General features: G+C 45.1%; 1 long non-coding RNA gene and 1 pseudogene across 1 annotated transcript; one reads left to right on the top strand and one right to left on the bottom strand.

Moving 5' to 3' along the window:
* The first annotated feature begins 4,573 nt into the window (after window positions 1–4,573).
* Window positions 4,574–5,872, top strand: LOC133967134 (putative nuclease HARBI1; annotated as a pseudogene).
* Window positions 5,873–6,193: 321 nt separating this feature from the next.
* On the bottom strand, window positions 6,194–6,961 carry LOC133966946 (uncharacterized). The gene is made up of 4 exons (XR_009924009.1): window positions 6,854–6,961; window positions 6,532–6,590; window positions 6,396–6,458; window positions 6,194–6,308 (listed from the first exon to the last, which is right to left on the bottom strand). It is a non-coding gene; the product is annotated as an uncharacterized LOC133966946 (long non-coding RNA).
* Between the last annotated feature and the right edge of the window lie 10,117 nt (window positions 6,962–17,078).

Genomic DNA, 17,078 nt, shown 5'->3' on the forward strand with positions numbered 1-17,078 from the left:
TTGTGATTAACATGAAATAATCACTCTCTTAAACTACCTATTGACAGCGGGTGTCATGGAAAGGGAAATAACCTGAAATTAAACCATATTACAGATAATACATAGAATACAGCCGGAGAAGTTATTCTGGAATTACTGAGATTTTATTTTTATGTATATAAAAAAAAATATATATATATATATTTATATATACACATTACATGAATGAATACGAAATGTACATTCATCTGGCTCAACACTTTTTAAACCATATCTGCAAGGAATATGCAGCTATTTGCAAAACTAGATTTTTATCATATTTGCTAAAACTCTCATTGTGGTCTGACAAATTGTACATGAGGCGGATAATCTTTGTCAAAATTTGGAAGAATCCTACGCTCTAATTTCAAAATAAGCAATCAGAGCCAGGAGAGGCTCACACTTCCACTCTCACACGGCCAAACTCAAATCTTCAGTGAGTGAGTGAGTGGCTTCAGGAGCTTTTACAAACATAATGGCTCAGAAGCAACCCCAAGCTAAGGTGGTTAAAACTAACCTGGCAAAGGTTACTGTGACTTTTGCACTCAGTAGGGCAGATCTCATGGAGCCGTTATGCTGAAGGGTAGCTTTAGCTTGTCAGATGCAGATACAGTCTGTTTCTCTATAGTAGGATGCTGCACATTCTAACCTTTGCCTCCATCTCAGGAGTGATGGGATCTCCATGACGACCAAAACCTGAACAGCAAGAGCTTTATTGGAAGCGACACGTTAATAAACTGTACACTCTGGAGGGACTGTTATCACACGTCAGTAAAAAAAATTCATGCCATCTTTCATTCCTCGCTTCCTCCACATCTCAGTGTAATTAACGTATTAGAATAGAGAGTGGAAAGATTCCTCAGCTGCTCCACAGGTCACTGTGTTGGAATGTCATATGGTAGGCGTTTGATAACAGAACGTCTGATACACTAATGAGGATGATAGATGTTTACTTACGAAGGAAAACCCTGTGGAATATTTAAAATTCTCTGATGATCCTTTTGCAGCATTACAATGAGAGCAGAACATTTCACCACCTGTCCCTTTTAGAAAGATGTCGTCCCACTGAGGGAGTCACATGAAAAACTTAAAGTTTTAACGATGGCTTCTTCAGTAGTTATCAGAGAGACAGTAATGGAGTGTTGATCTTTCCAACAAATATTCAAATAAATGAAGCATTGCGTTAGTTCATGCAGGACACAGAGTCATGTGCTCAGCTGTCATAAGCTGTCGGTTCCTCATTACTGGTTTATGGGTGCTCATTAGTAACTCACCAATCACAGCCCATTCTCTCAACAAAGTAGTCCCTTTAAATATGACCTCTTCCTCACTGATCCCTGCTCAGTTACACTGCTGCTCTGCTTCTGGCAAATTGCCTCCACCATCCCAGCCTCCACCTTCTAGCACTGAGTCCAACATGGTCTTGGTAATTGGCTTTCATCTTGAACAACATGTATCTCCATCTTACCCACAATTTTTTTTTCAAAACGATTGATTTATAGAAAAACAAACTAAGCTTTATTTGGATGGATAAACATGCTGGAGTTATGTTTTACAGTGCAATTCAGTTGGGTTAAATCATGAAGTCACGTCTCACAGTTGATATCACTAATAAAATATTGATAATGATTTACTGTGGACCTTGTTGAAACATGTCACAGAGGGTTTTTCGACAAATGAAATCAACTTTGAACATGAACCGAGCAGGCATCTTTTGAGAGGTTGTTTTGTGTAAAGATTGTTTAATACACAGTTTAAGATATTGCAATCTTTTTTGAGGTAACACAAAAAAAGACATCATGGCATTTTTCACATTTAAACTCACACTGTGGTAAAAGATTAGGCTTGTGTGCAAGATAATGAGGGAACATGTCTGCACAGGGGTGGGGGTCAGGTCATGAGCAAAGACAGGAACAGTTGTTGACAATAAGAACAACTTGTGAACAGAACACGAAAAACAGGATCTGCAATGACAGGGATTGTTATGGAAGTATTAACACCGTTGCGCTGTGGTTGATGCTGGACAGCTTGTACCATGAGATTTACACCGTGTTAATTAACAATGTTTTTATGATGATTCAAATTGTACATGGTAACACTTACCTACAGGAATTTAACCCCGGTTAATTGTAAAACCAGTAACCGTTTCATCCATCCCAGCCACTGCCCAATTACTGCAGGTCATTTTTACATTTTCAAGAGAAAGCTGCGACATAAGGCCAACAAGCATGTTCACAGGCATGTTCAGAATGAGAACTGCACTAGCTTGTTAAAAAGTTTAACATACTCATTATATTGTGGGAGGATAATTTGATTAAACCCGACGTATTATTCTCATGGGCTCATTGACACGTTGCTAAGGACTGTTCTGATGCAGTCATACTATTTAATGAGCTCTTGTCTAACAGTTCAGAGACACATTTAATCCTCATTCACTTTGGTAGGATTGGAATCAGAATAAACTGTCTCAGTAAAGGGATGAAGTATGAATGAAATTAGTCATGCAGCTGTTTTTAATTCTGTAGTTAATGTTGAAATGTGCAGTGCGATGGATAAGTTGCTTTACAATATTATTGGCTCTTTTGTTAGATATACTACTGGACACTGTATGTGCACCAAACACCAGTGTGGTTTATTTCTGTTTCTCATTTCTTTCATCCTGAGTGTCCGTCTCTCAGAGAACTGACACAAACCAGACCTGGCAGTGGCACTTTGACGGTTGAGGGTATGATGAATAGGAACCGAACAATACTTGACAAACATGGCCGTGGCATAAAAGCAGGAAGCTGGCAAGGCAGGCTAATGCAAACCTCAGTAAAGTTTCCCCTCCTGTTCTTCAGATATGGCTGCATTGTTCTCACTGTTTCAACAGCAGCTCTGAGAAAGGGATTCCTGTGCTTTACTCAGTTTTCCTGAATTGCATGAGCATAATGGCAATAAAAACAGCCGCTTGCACATAATAGGACCTGCTATATAGAGACTAGTTTTCCAGAGAATGGAGAATTGTATCCTTTCTCATCCTGCATCGTGCAGGCATTAGCTATGCATTCAAGGAAGTTACACCATTGTCCTTAATTACTATATAAAGATCACCGGCCCAATGTGGGCACATTACAATGTGATTCACAGGACCATGCCCACACTGGAAATGAAACAGTAGGCTATGAATATATAGTGTTATAATGTTTTTTTTAGTGTATTAATTTAAATATATTTTATTAGTATTATTAGTAGCATTATTAGTATAAGTATTATTAGTCGCTGAAGTGCTAGTAGTTTTGGTAGTAGTAGTTTTTGGTGTAGTCTCTTCCTCTGGATTCCTCTCTCTCTCTCTCTCTCTCTCTCTCTCTCTATCTTAACATCTGTGTTGGTGTTTTCTACATGTTAGTCACAACTTTATCATCTAAAGTTACTTCATGAACACAGCCAATCGCTTGAGGTGATTCCTGTGGAGAATCTTCTGGTGTTTGCTCATTTGGACATCCTCCCGAGTTATTACTAAGGCCTGGAAGTAGAAACTCGGAAGAAACTCGGAAGCCTCTCACTGGAAGATTTGTGTTGTCACATTCAGCCCCTTCCTTCAGTATGTCTGAAAGAAGCTAAATAATCCTACACAACAGAATCTGGAGACACAACCAATAGAGTGGCACACCAAATTGTCTTGCCTCTTACAGTATGGATGGCACTGAGAGCTTCAGTTTTCATTAAAGATAAGGTATTAACAAGTTCAACAGACAAATCATGACATTAACTTCCATTGAGTTATGCACATCATGCATTGAACTAAAGGTTAACTCCGGTTTAGAATGGGGGGGTTTAGCATTTGAAATGTGACGTTGACAATGTGACCATCTTGTATTAGTCTAGGTCCTGGGGAAGATTTGTATGCGCTTCATTTAGTGGAGAATATCTCAACTGTTATAGACTAATATGACCTCATTGAACAACGTGGGATGTGTGCCAAAATCTCTATCCGGGACGAAAGTCCTGAAAATGACCACTATAGGTGATACTATTATCACATTACAGGTGAATGGGACTTTTTTTTCTTTCCTTTATAGATATCCTCATCAATTTCTGCCAGATTAGTCTTCATATTAAGAGATATACTTTTTGTATAACACTTTGTCTCAACAATAAAATAATATATGCAAATTAGGCAATATCTCATTAAATATGCATACTTATGAACTATTGAAGCTACAGATTATTTTAGGTGATCACAATGTTTACAGTGTAGTAATTCTGGTTTGATATTTCTATTTGTATCTCTGTAGATGTCCAGGGTGGATGTGTGTGTGTTGTGATTGCCCAGCCGGTGAGCCGGGGCTCGTTTCACAAAGCAGGTTTAGTGAAAACTCTGAGTTAGTTAACCCTGAGATGAGGGAAACTCTGGTTTTTCAGTTTCACAAAGCCAGTTCAGCTTTACTCTGAGTCAGTTACCCTGGCAACATACTCCGTGAACCTAACCTGCTCGCTGGCAGGTTTTCTTCAACTAACCCCGAGTTTCTCCTGCTCTTAAGTTGAAGCCTGCAGACTGAAGGCAGTGGCAGACATGGCGTGTCCTTTTATTGAAGAGCCAGTTGATGTCGAGGCGAAGATACTCCGCAGACATCTCCACCGGGAGAGGATTATTAGACCCCGATTGGATGTTTTATCATTCCCTGATGAGTATCTGTTTGAGCGTTTCCTTTTCTCTGCATCATCTATAATTTATATAAACGATATTCTCAGCCCTCACATCGCTCACATGACTCATCGTGGACATGCTCTCAGTTCCGAGCAAATTCTTTGTATTGCACTTCGTTTTTTTGCCAACGGCAGTTTTTTGTATAACGTCGGTGATGCAGAGCATGTGTCCAAGGCAACTGTCTGTCGGGCTGTCCGAAAAGATGACACTTGCACTGAAACGGCTACTATGCACGTTTGTAGTGTTCCCAAGTCACAGACCCACCAGACTTCTCAAAGAAGAGTTCCACAGAATTGCAAGTTTCAGTCTAAGCAGTAATTCATTTATGTCATAAAGCTTTGAGACTTGAAGCACTAATCAGTCAATTTGATATATTTTAGGGTTTCCAGGTGTGATTGGCTGCATAGATGGCACTCACATTCCTATCATCGCTCCTTCAATAAATGAAGGGGATTATGTGAATAGGAAATCTGTCCACAGCATTAATGTGCAGGTAGGCCTAAATAGTAGCCTTTAACATTCCAAATTAAATACACTACACCATACAGCTAATTACTGTTCTCCACTGTGAAGATCATATGTGATGGAGCCCACATGATTAACAATGTGGAAGCGAAGTGGCCTGGGTCTGTGCATGACTCACGAATGTTTCGTGAGTCGACACTGAGTGCCAGATTTGCCGGTGGTGAGTTTATATATATAATTTATATACAGTATATAGTTATATCCTATGATCAAATATTTTGTTTCCTCCTATTGCAACTGAAACAAACTGTATCTTGTATTATCATAGTAGAGTTCGATGGTTACCTACTCGGAGACAGAGGGTACCCCTGCCAGCGCTATCTGCTGACCCCTTACCCTGACCCTGAGCCTGGCCCACAGCGACACTACAACTTGGCTCACTGCAGGACACGAGCCAGAGTGGAGATGACCATCGGGATACTCAAGGCCCGGTTCCAGTGCCTTCGTAGGCTCAGGGTCACCCCAAAGAGAGCTTGTGACATTATAGTGGCATGTGTGGTTCTCCACAACATTGCCACTATTAGAGGAGAACAATGTCCTACTCTTTCCCCCTGTGATCCAGGTATTAATCATACCCCCCCTGCTGATACACGAGATGGAAGAGCTGTTAGAGACATGATATGTGTCAATCATTTCTAACTGACCCATCACCTCCCCAATGTTCAAGAACGACAATATGCATCTCATTTTATGAGGTCTTCTTTATTTCCTAGAAGGACAAATTTTGTACAGTTGTTAATCCTTTGTTGTTGAAACAATTAAAAAACATCCACCTGTGGGCACGTCACCCACCTTTAACTGATGGTCCAGCAGTTGTATTTCCTTTTCTGTTTTGGTGATCTGCAGCCTTATGTGCTCCATTTCTAGGTGTGATTTGTTTATTTGAGATTCTAAATATACCTTGTAATGTTGTTTCACAGGGAGCTATAGGAACATAAATGACATTGAATTTCAGTGCCATGTCTATTTAGTGTCATTGTAAGTTGTGGGTCAATGCTGAACAACATCTTACTGAGGTAAGCTGTGCTGTGGAGGTTGATGGACCTTCTTCCCCATTGTAATTTCCAGCATGGCTCTGTTAGAGAGAAAGAAGTTGCAAGTTGTATTGTGGAACAACACTATTAACTGAGCCAAAGTTATTTAAAAAAAAAAAGGTGTATACTTCAGCAGGCCTCTCTGCATCTTCCCTCTCTGTGGCAGCTGATAAGGTTTCTTCATCATCCTCCTGTAATGAAACAGAATGTGTGTGTTATTTTCTACCAATTATGAAAAATCTGTGGAATATTAAGAGTACTTACAACAGCATGGAGGTCTGTTATGGCAGAAGGCTCAACGAGACAGATTACACCATCAGTAACTGGTAGAAAATGAAGATTAGACAGTTGATGATTACCCAGAAAAGTGCCCCACCTAATTTAAACACAATTTTTCAAACTCTGAGTCACCTTAAAATAGATTGATATCTGAAAGCAAAAGCAGCCAATTGCAAAGAACTGTAGCTTAGTGCTACAAGAAAAATCAGTGTGCCAACTAAGTTGTGTCTAAGATGAATGGGTGGCCATTACTGAGCGAACACTAGAAAAAGGATTAACGTACATGCCTTTCATTTGAATAACTTACCTCTTATGTAGGCCCCTGTGACCTGGGGCGTGGGTGGGTCCGATGAACTCCCCCCAGAGATGCCCTCAGCAATGGGTCGTCCACTGTTCTGACTGAGGGCCATCTTTTCAGCCTCTGTGAGAGGTGGTGGTGGTGGTGGACCGCCACCTGTTTTGCGGGCCTCAGCCTTTTTTCTGTTGGCTATAATGGAGGTCAAATTTAAATACATACAGAAAACACAACTTTGGAGACTTGTTGTTACGGGTGGTTCTTTGGTTGGACCCCAAAGCAGACACAGAGAGCAGTCTAGTGTTGAGTCAGGTTTATTTCAACACCAGAAAACAGAGCAAGCAGGCTGTGGAGGCAGGGTGCTGGCTGGCCGAATAATCCAGGGGGGGAAACGCAGGAGGGAAAGCGAGAAAAAACCGAGGAGCAGCAACAAGGCACACCGAGGAGTCTGTGTAACAAAAGAAAACACTAATGGTTAAATACGAAACAAAATACGAAGGGCGAGAATCAGAGGTCGTCATAGGTACGCTACCGAACAAGACGGAATTATCTGGCAGAGTAGTGGAGTCAGGACCAGGCTTTTATGGAGTGGATGATGGGTGAGTGATTGCAGGTGTGCCTTGTTTGCTGAAGTGAGGAAGCCAGCCACACCCCCTGCCACAGACCCCACCTGCAGGACAGGAAAAGAACAGGAGAGGGAGACAAAAACAACACAACCAACAACAGAATCACCACAGTACCCCCCCCTCAAGGGACGCCTCCTGGTGGCCTACCCGGCTTGTCCGGGAACTCAGAATAAAAATCACGGAGGAGTGTGTGGTCGAGAATGAGGGAGCGGGAAATCCACTGCCGCTCCTCCGGCCCATAACCCTCCCAATCCACCAGATACTGAAACCCCCTGCCTCGCCGACTTACGTCCAATATCTTAGTAACCGTATAGGCAGGGTGGTCATCAATGCTCCGGGTGGGTGGCGGGGGCTCGGCCGGAGGGCTAGGCGGGCTGGTAGACACTGGCTTGAGGAGAGAGACATGGAAAACTGGGTGGATATTAAGAGAGGGGGGAAGCTTAAGCTTCATAGCACAGGGGTTAATAACCCGGTCAATTTCATACGGGCCAATAAATTTGGGTGTGAGTTTCCGGGATTCTGTTTGGAGTGATAAATCCCGGGAAGATAACCATACTCTCTGACCGGGTTGGTAATCCGGGGCCGGGGTACGATGACGGTCCGCTACTCTCTGATTGCGAGCAGCGGTACGGGTGAGGGCTGCCCGGGCCTCACGCCAGACTCGACGAGCACGCCGGAGATGCCCCTGCACCGAGGGTACTGCCACGTCCGTCTCCTGAGCTGGAAAGAGTGGAGGTTGGTATCCGTTGGCAGCCATGAACGGGGACATCCCTGTGGCGGAGCAGACCAGGGAGTTGTGGGCGTATTCTACCCAGGGGAGGTGGGTGGACCAGGAAGCCGGATGGCGGGATGAGACGCAACGCAGAGCCGCCCCAAGGTCCTGATTTGCCCGTTCTGTCTGGCCGTTCGTCTGTGGGTGGTAACCAGACGACAAGCTGACCGACGCCCCCAGCGCCTGGCAAAAGGCTCTCCACACACGGGCGGAGAACTGCGGACCCCTGTCTGATACAATGTCTACCGGGATGCCATGGAGACGGAACACATGCTGCACCAGAAGAGTGGCCGTCTCAAGGGCGGATGGCAGCTTCGGCAGGGGGATGAAGTGTACCGCCTTGGAGAAGCGGTCAACGATGGTAAGTATAACCGTGTTTCCCTCCGAAGGCGGCAGGCCCGTGATGAAGTCGACGGCGATGTGGGACCACGGCAGGTGGGGAATGGGCAGGGGAAGGAGCAGGCCGGCAGGAGCCTGATGGGAAGCCTTACTCCGGGCGCAGACAGAACAGGCGGAAACAAACAGCTTAGTGTCTGCAGCCATCGAGGGCCACCAAAAACGTTGTTGTATGAGAGTCAAAGTCCGGTGGGAACCAGGGTGGCATGAAATCCTGGAGGAATGCCCCCACTGGAGAACTGCGGATCTGGCAGCTGGAGGAACAAACAGACGGTTAGGTGGACACCCATGAGGAATTGGTTGGTCCTTCTGGGCTCCCTGGACCACTCCCTCGATCTCCCACCCAGCTGCTCCAACCACACAGGAGGAAGGTAAGATGGTACTCCCCGCAGCATCCTCCACCGGAGGGGCGAACTGACGGGACAAAGCATCTGGTTTGATGTTCCTGGTACCGGGTCTGAAGGTTAGACTGAAGTTAAAGCGTCCCAGGAACAAGGCCCACCGAGCCTGGCGTGAGTTCAGCCTACGGGCAGAGCGAAGGTAGGAGAGATTTTTGTGGTCAGACCAGACTATGAATGGGTGAATAGAGCCCTCAAGCCAGTGCCTCCACTCCTGGAGGGCCAGGATGACCGCTAATAACTCCCTGTTTCCTACATCGTAGTTCTTCTCCGCCGAGGAGAGCTGGCGGGAGAAAAAGGCGCAGGGGTGGAGCTTCTGGTCAGAGGCGGTTCGCTGAGAAAGAACCGCCCCCACACCGGAGTCCGAAGCATCCACCTCCACCACGAACAGCAGAGTCAGGATGGACAAGCACTGGTGCAGAGGAAAACAAAAACTTTAGTTTAGCAAACGCCGCCTCTGCTGCCGGCGACCAATCAAAGGGGATCTTAACTGAAGTTAACTTGGTCAGAGGTGTGGCAACTTTGCTGTAGTCACGGATAAACCTACGGTAGAAATTGGCGAATCCTAGAAACCTCTGTAGTTGCTTCCTTGATGTAGGAGTGGGCCAGTCGGCCACTGCCTGAACCTTGGCAGGGTCGGTCTTAATTTGCCCTTTCTCCACAATAAACCCCAGAAAACTTACAGACGAAACATGAAACGTACATTTCTCAGCCTTAGCATACAGTTTGTTCTCGAGAAGTCTTTTAAGCACCAGTGAAACGTGTTGAACATGTTCTTTGAAATTACGTGAAAAAAATCAAAATGTCATCAAGATAAACAAAAACAAACCTTTTCAACATATCCCGAAGCACATCATTAATAAGTGTTTGAAAAACAGCAGGTGCATTGGTGAGACCGAAAGGCATTACAAGATATTCAAAATGTCCTAACGGAGTGTTGAAGCCGGTCTTCCACTCGTCCCCTTCCTTTATTCTGACCAGATAATAGGCGTTACGAAGATCCAATTTGGTGAAGATGGTTGCTTCGTGTAGAGGACCAAAGGCTGAGTCAATCAGGGGAAGGGGATATTTATTCTTAATAGTGATGTCATTTAATCCTCTATAGTCGATACAGGGGCGGAGCGACTTATCCTTCTTGGCTACAAAGAAAAAGCCAGCTCCCATAGGTGAAGAGGAGGGTCGAATGAGGCCGGTCTTGAGCGAGTCTGTGATATAAGCCTCCATGGCGTCTCTCTCGGGTTTGGACAGATTGTACAATTTACTGGACGGATTGGGGGCGCCCGAAAGCAAATTGATGCAGCAATCATAGGGTCTATGAGGGGGAAGGGACAAGGCCCGATCTTTGCTAAACACCTCTTGGAGATGGTGATAAACAGCGGGAACAGAGGTGACATTGACCGGTTTGGGTGGAGATGGTGTGGTGGCTGGTCTGGAGGGAATGGCAGAATGCAGACAGTGGGAGTGACAGAAAAGACTCCAATTGGTTATGGAGAAGGTGGACCAGTCTATGTGTGGGTTATGGAGCTTTAGCCAAGGGAGACCTAACACTAGCGGAGACGTGGGAGATGGGATAATGTACAGGGATATGGATTCATGATGGTTACCGGAGAGTAGAAGCGAAATGGAAACAGTGCGGTGAGTGACACGAGCCAGGAGCCTACCATCAAGGGCAAACACATCCTTGGGCTGAGGAAGAGGCTCAGAGGGAATGTGGGATTGCATAACCAAGTCAGAGTCAATAAAATTGTCATCTGCACCGGAGTCAATAAGGATGGACAGGGGTAGGGAACCCTGCGACCATGACACGGTGCCCTTAATTAGCAGGCGAGGAGGAGACAACGAAATAGATGAATGGCTCACCAGCGCCCCTCCGGTGACTGATGAGCCCCCCCTTTTGGCAGTGCAGGGCAATGAGCCATCTGATGATCCTCCTGCCCACAGTACATGCAGAGCCTCTGGAGGCGACGACGCTGACGTTCCGTGGGAGTGAGCCTCATCCGTCCTAGTTGCATGGGCTCCTCAGGGCAGAGAGGAGAAAAGGCTGTCAGCGGAGGAGTCCCGTGGGGAGAGGATGGCGGACGAGAAGATTCCGGAGAACCCCGATGGTGAGAGCTCATTGTCTGTCTCACGGGAGGGGCGTGTCTCTCTCTCTCTGATCTCTCCCTACGTCTCTCACGGAGCCGGCTATCTAAACGAATTGCTAAAGAAATTAACTCATCCAGAGAGGTGGTCTCGTCCTGTGCCGCTAACTCGTCTCTCAATTCCTCCCGCAAACCCCGGAGGAAAACTGCCTGTAGGGCCCGCTCATCCCACCCGCTCTTGATTGCGAGAATGCGGAAATCTATGGAGTGAGTTGCTACTGAATTTTGCCCTTGGCGTAGCGAGAGGAGCCGACTGCTGGCCTCCTTGCTACGTAGGGGATGGTCGAAAACCCTGAGAAATTCGGCGGAGAATGACTGAAAGGAATCGCAGATGGGGGAGTTAGCGCGTGATATGGCAACAGACCAAGCCGCGGCGCGCTCCGACAGGAGACTCATAACAAAGGCGGTCCGCGACTGGTCTGAGGAATACGTGAGTGGCTGCTGATCAAAAACGAGACTGCACTGGTGAAGAAATTGTCTACATGACCCTAATTCTCCTGAATACCTGACGGGCGTGGGGATGAAGGGTTCCCGGGGTTGTGCAGAATGAGCGATGGGAAGAGCTGGTGGTACAGGAGCAGGAGCTGGAACCGGAGCTGGAGGGTGGACGGGAACCGTCGTGGTGAGGTGAGTAGACAGCTGGTCCAAGCGGCCACCGACTTGTGCCACATTAGAGGAGAGATTCTGGAGCGTCTCCATAATCTCTTGTAGAGCCGTCTCGTGCTGACCCATAAGAACTCCGTGGTTCGAAAGAGCCTGTCTGAATTTATCTGCGTCTGCGGGGTCCATTTTGGCCAGATAATTCTGTTACGGGTGGTTCTTTGGTTGGACCCCAAAGCAGACACAGAGAGCAGTCTAGTGTTGAGTCAGGTTTATTTCAACATCAGAAAACAGAGCAAGCAGGCTGTGGAGGCAGGGTGCTGGCTGGCCGAATAATCCAGGGGGGAAACGCAGGAGGGAAAGCGAGAAAAAACCGAGGAGCAGCAACAAGGCACACCGAGGAGTCTGTGTAACAAAAGAAAACACTAATGGTTAAATACGAAACAAAATACGAAGGGCGAGAATCAGAGGTCGTCATAGGTACGCTACCGAACAAGACGGAATTATCTGGCAGAGTAGTGGAGTCAGGACCAGGCTTTTATGGAGTGGATGATGGGTGAGTGATTGCAGGTGTGCCTTGTTTGCTGAAGTGAGGAAGCCAGCCACACCCCCTGCCACAGACACCACCTGCAGGACAGGAACAGAACAGGAGAGGGAGACAAAAACAACACAACCAACAACAGAATCACCACACTTGTATGTATAAAAGGCATTTAGGTGTTGCTTTCATAGAGACAATATTAAATACTGGCAGTGTTGGGATTTCTCTTTTTTTTGCAGATTTCCCTAATTACTTAAATATATCCATCACATGTTGAATGTAGCCACTAAATGCTGTTTAATGAGGGCAGGCTAAACAACATCACAATTGCTTGTACTTTATTATACCTTACCTGTTTGAACTACATTTTTATATTTCATCTTTAGCTGCTACCAAGTCCGTTTGGTGCCTGTTGGGTTGCACCTGTGCTCACAGACACACATATGGAATATAATTGTTGAATAAGTGTAACATTCAAGACAAAACATTTCTTTTTTTTCTCAAATTAATACTGACGCATTGACTCGGTCAGCAATTTCCTGCCACGCAAGATCCCGCGCTTTTGCTGCTGCCACAGTATTGCTTCTTTTTAAAAATATATGCTCACTTTCTGCATACGCAGTCATTAATATTTCCAACTCCACTGGGGAGAAGTAGGAGGATCGAGGCTGTTTACCACTTGTTGCCATGGTGAATCATGTTATCTGTGTTCCATTGATGAAGGCTTTTTATATCCTCATGCACAAGCTTCACTCAGGGTTACCTTGACTCTGAGTTGATTGAACTAAGTGTTATCACCTGTTCTGAAACCGAAAACTTAGAGTTTGACAGCTCAGAGTTGCTCAACCCAGAGTTAAGGTTTTAACTCAGAGTTTGTTGAACCTGCTTTGTGAAACGGGCCCCAGGGCCACACATGGCTGAGTACAGCCAAACAAAGGAAATCCAGAGGCGTGGTGTTGGATGGGCGGTACTACCCCAGAGGATCCTCATAGGGAACTCCTCCCCTCCCAGGTGTCTCTGATTGTCCCTCACAGGTGGATCGAATCAACCAGGCAATCAGGAACCATCTTCAACCTCAACCAGAGGACATGGAAGGCAGTCTCTCTCTCTCTCTCTTGGACCAGGAAGAGCCAGACGGAGCCCCTGATGCCGACTGCCTGTCCGGTGAAGCTTTTTGAGTTATCTTTATGCACCACCTCCCTTTTCCCTCTCAGTTATTAATAAACTCCTAAGTTATATTCGCCACTGTTTACTTTTGCAAGGCCAGGCTCCCACAGTGTGTGTGTGTGTGTGTGTGGAGGGGGGGGGAGATTATAAATACAAACACAGGACTATTTTAAAAGAAAGAAATCAAGCATTTAATTGATATACAGACATTTATATCAAACCTTACTATTATCATTGGAACATTAACTTAAAATTAAAAATTAAAAACAGCAGGTTTATTCCTGAGTTGCAAGGTAACACTTCAGATCCAGGTACTGGTAGGAGTCCAGGTATGGGGATGATGATGAGAGCTCATTCAGTTATAGGATTTTTACAACTATTGCCTCCCTTGCATTTGCAGTACTTGCAACAACGGATACCAGCTACCCGACAGGGACATCCATTCTTGTTTGCACACTTGCCCCATGAGCAGGGATCTGGCATATGGAAGTAAATCTGTGTCATCGGGATTTGAAACAAAAAAGACATTGAATTTCTAGCACTAAATATTTATGCATGGAAATTATGTATTTGAATGTTTTTCAACGTTTAAAATTCAAGCTCAAAAAATTCAAGCTCAAAAAATTCAACCGCAAAAAATTCAACCTCAAAAATTCAACCTCAAAAAATTCAACTGCAACATCCGGGGATCCAAGGAGGAGCAATCGATTCCAGATTCAAGATCGGGAGCGTGCGTGAGGTGCTTCGGTGAGTGTTTACACCAATGGCATATAGAAGAGTTTAGTTTGTTTCTGTAAGATGTAGTAATAGACAGCTGACATGTGTACATTCACGGACTTTATTGGACATAAACTAAGTGGAACTTAAACAAAATGACGTTCGGATTTATTTTTTTTTGCGAACGGGCCAGTGACTGGCATGGGTAACGCCAGGATTTCAATTTTGGATGGGCCACTATTTAATAGGAAAAATAATGCTTATTATATGATCCCTGCCTGACTTGTTTGTGTTTATCTGCTGTAGACGAGCTTTAACAGCGCGGTGCGCCGCTCTCTCTCCCGTTAAAAGTGAATGTCGCTCACCCAGCTCTCTCTCTCTCTCTCTCTCGCTCCACTGTCAGCTGTAACCCTCAGCTGTTTTAAGACACGTCACACCAAGACGCTTTGACAGCTCTGAAAACGCTGAAGCTACAGCTGAAACAGTAAGGACAGGGCCGGTCTTTCCTACAGGCGACATAGGCGGTTGCCTAGGGAGCCACTCAGACGGTGGCGCCAAAAACTACGCCGAGCCAAAAAGTTTAAATATATTATATCTTAAAACAGCTGACAGGGCCGGGAAACCTTTCAAAATAAAGTTCCCCAGCCCAGCCGTGTCCGTCCTCCGCCCTCACGCCGCCGGTGGAGAACGGTGTCCCAGGTATGTGGGAGACACGTTACACCAAGTCGCTTTGACAGCTCTGACAACGCTGAAGCTAACTCACCTTCGACATGCAACATCAGAGCAATATTGTGTCCCGACGTCGACACCGAGCGACCGTCTTTTCCAAAGAGAGGAAGGGATGTTCGGATTTGATTGTGTGGTAGGCAGCATTGATGAAAATAAATATGTATGCGAGTTAAAAAGAAGTGGTCTACGTATTTCTGATTTGATTTGGCTTTTCGTGCATTTGGTTTAACACATGTAGTAACAGGAGAGAGAGACAGTGGAGCGAGAGAGAGAGAGAGAGAGAGAGAGCTGGGTGAGCGACATTCACTTTTAACGGGAGAGAGAGCGGCGCACCGCGCTGTTAAAGCTCGTCTACAGCAGATAAACACAAACAAGTCAGGCAGGGATCATATAATAAGTTATTTTTCCTATTAAATAGTGGCCCATCCAAATTTGAAATCCTGGCGTTACCCATGCCAGTCACTGGCCCGTTCGGAAAAAAAAAAATCAGAACGTTATCTCGTTTAAGTTCCACTTAGTTTATGTCCAATAAAGTCTGTGAATGTACACATGTCAGCTGTCTATTACTACATCTTACAGAAACAAACTACACCGATGGCATATAGAAGAGTTTAAACACTCACCGAAGCACCTCACGCACGCTCCCGATCTTGAATCTGGAATCGATTGCTCCTCCTTGGATCCCCGGATGTTGCAGTTGAATTTTTTGAGGTTGAATTTTTTGAGGTTGAATTTTTTGCGGTTGAATTTTCTGCGGTTGAATTTTTTGAGGTTGAATTTTTGAGGTTGAATTTTTTGCGGTTGAATTTTTTGGGGTTGAATTTTTTGAGGTTGAATTTTTTGCGGTTGAATTTTAAACGTTGAAAAACATTCAAATACATAATTTCCATGCATAAATATTCAGTGCTAGAAATTCAATGTCTTTTTTTGTTTCAAATCCCGATGACACAGATTTACTTCCATACTGGCAAACCTTCAGGTTTGCCAGCATTTAAGATAAAGGTGGCGTCTGTAATGGTGCTTGGACCCAGAGCTGCTGTTGATAATAGGCTATTTGTATATGTGTTCTTGCATTAGTTGAGGTGCAAGCGGTCCTCCCAAAGTCCATCTTGAGGACATTACTATCAAACATAGCAATGCGCAGGTCGTCAAATGTCTCCATGTCTGTTAATGGTGTGAGACATTTGACTAAGAATGTTTCCTCCATTTATATTGCACTCTCTGTAAGCTGTGGACAGTTGAAATTGAGAATCAGAGAAGAGTTGTCTGGTTTGCGGACAGTGTTCAGGGATGCAAGTTTAGTTTACATTTTGCTGGTTGTATCACACCCAGTCAGCGCATGTAGTGATGGGAGGCACTGTGTGAGCTTGTCTCCCAGCGCTTTGCAGATATCATGAAGTGTTAATATGAATCTTTTCACTCCTGAGTTGCGGATAAGCCAGAGCTCTTGGAGGCCAAGACTTCTCCAATTGACTTATGTGGTATAATAGGCACAAAGACATCTGTGTCACCCGATGATAGTGTCAGTGATGTAGATCCTGTACGGTGACTTAAAATGTCCTGCACATGGAACATCATCCTGTCATCAGCTTCCTTGTGTTTGCAGTTGAGCCGAGGGAATAGAGTAGCACTCGCTGCTGACAAAATCCATGCCTGTGGTGATAAGGTTTAGTGGTTTGGTGCCTTTGTAATTGGTGGTCAGCCACTCAACATAGAATGCCTGAAAATCAGTTTTGCTAATGGAAGATTGACCAAAAGTTCTCTAATACCAATGGAACATTTTGGTTTGGTGATATCACATCGAGGACAACCATGTTTTTTGATTTTCCTCTTCTCTCCCTCTCTCCATGTTTGATGCTGTCCTCTCGGTAAGTGTTGAAAATGATATGGATCTCATCACAGTTGCCTCCAGCTTTGGTGACCATAAATGTCAAAGCAATAGCAAAGTCGTGGAACGTCTTGATGGGTGGATCAAGTTTCTTTAAGGAGACCTTTCTCACCAATGCCATGAAGTCGATAATGATGGCGTGTGTTTGCGGGGGGGGGGGGGGGGGGGTTTCAGGACCTTTTTATATCTATTTGTGCACATAACTTCAACAGCTCAGTCCAAAGTTGTGATTTGGCACTCTTCCTCAAGTAACTGTCTTTGT

Source organism: Platichthys flesus, chromosome 13 (assembly GCF_949316205.1).
Source record: "Platichthys flesus chromosome 13, fPlaFle2.1, whole genome shotgun sequence".
NCBI lineage: Eukaryota > Metazoa > Chordata > Actinopteri > Pleuronectiformes > Pleuronectidae > Platichthys > Platichthys flesus.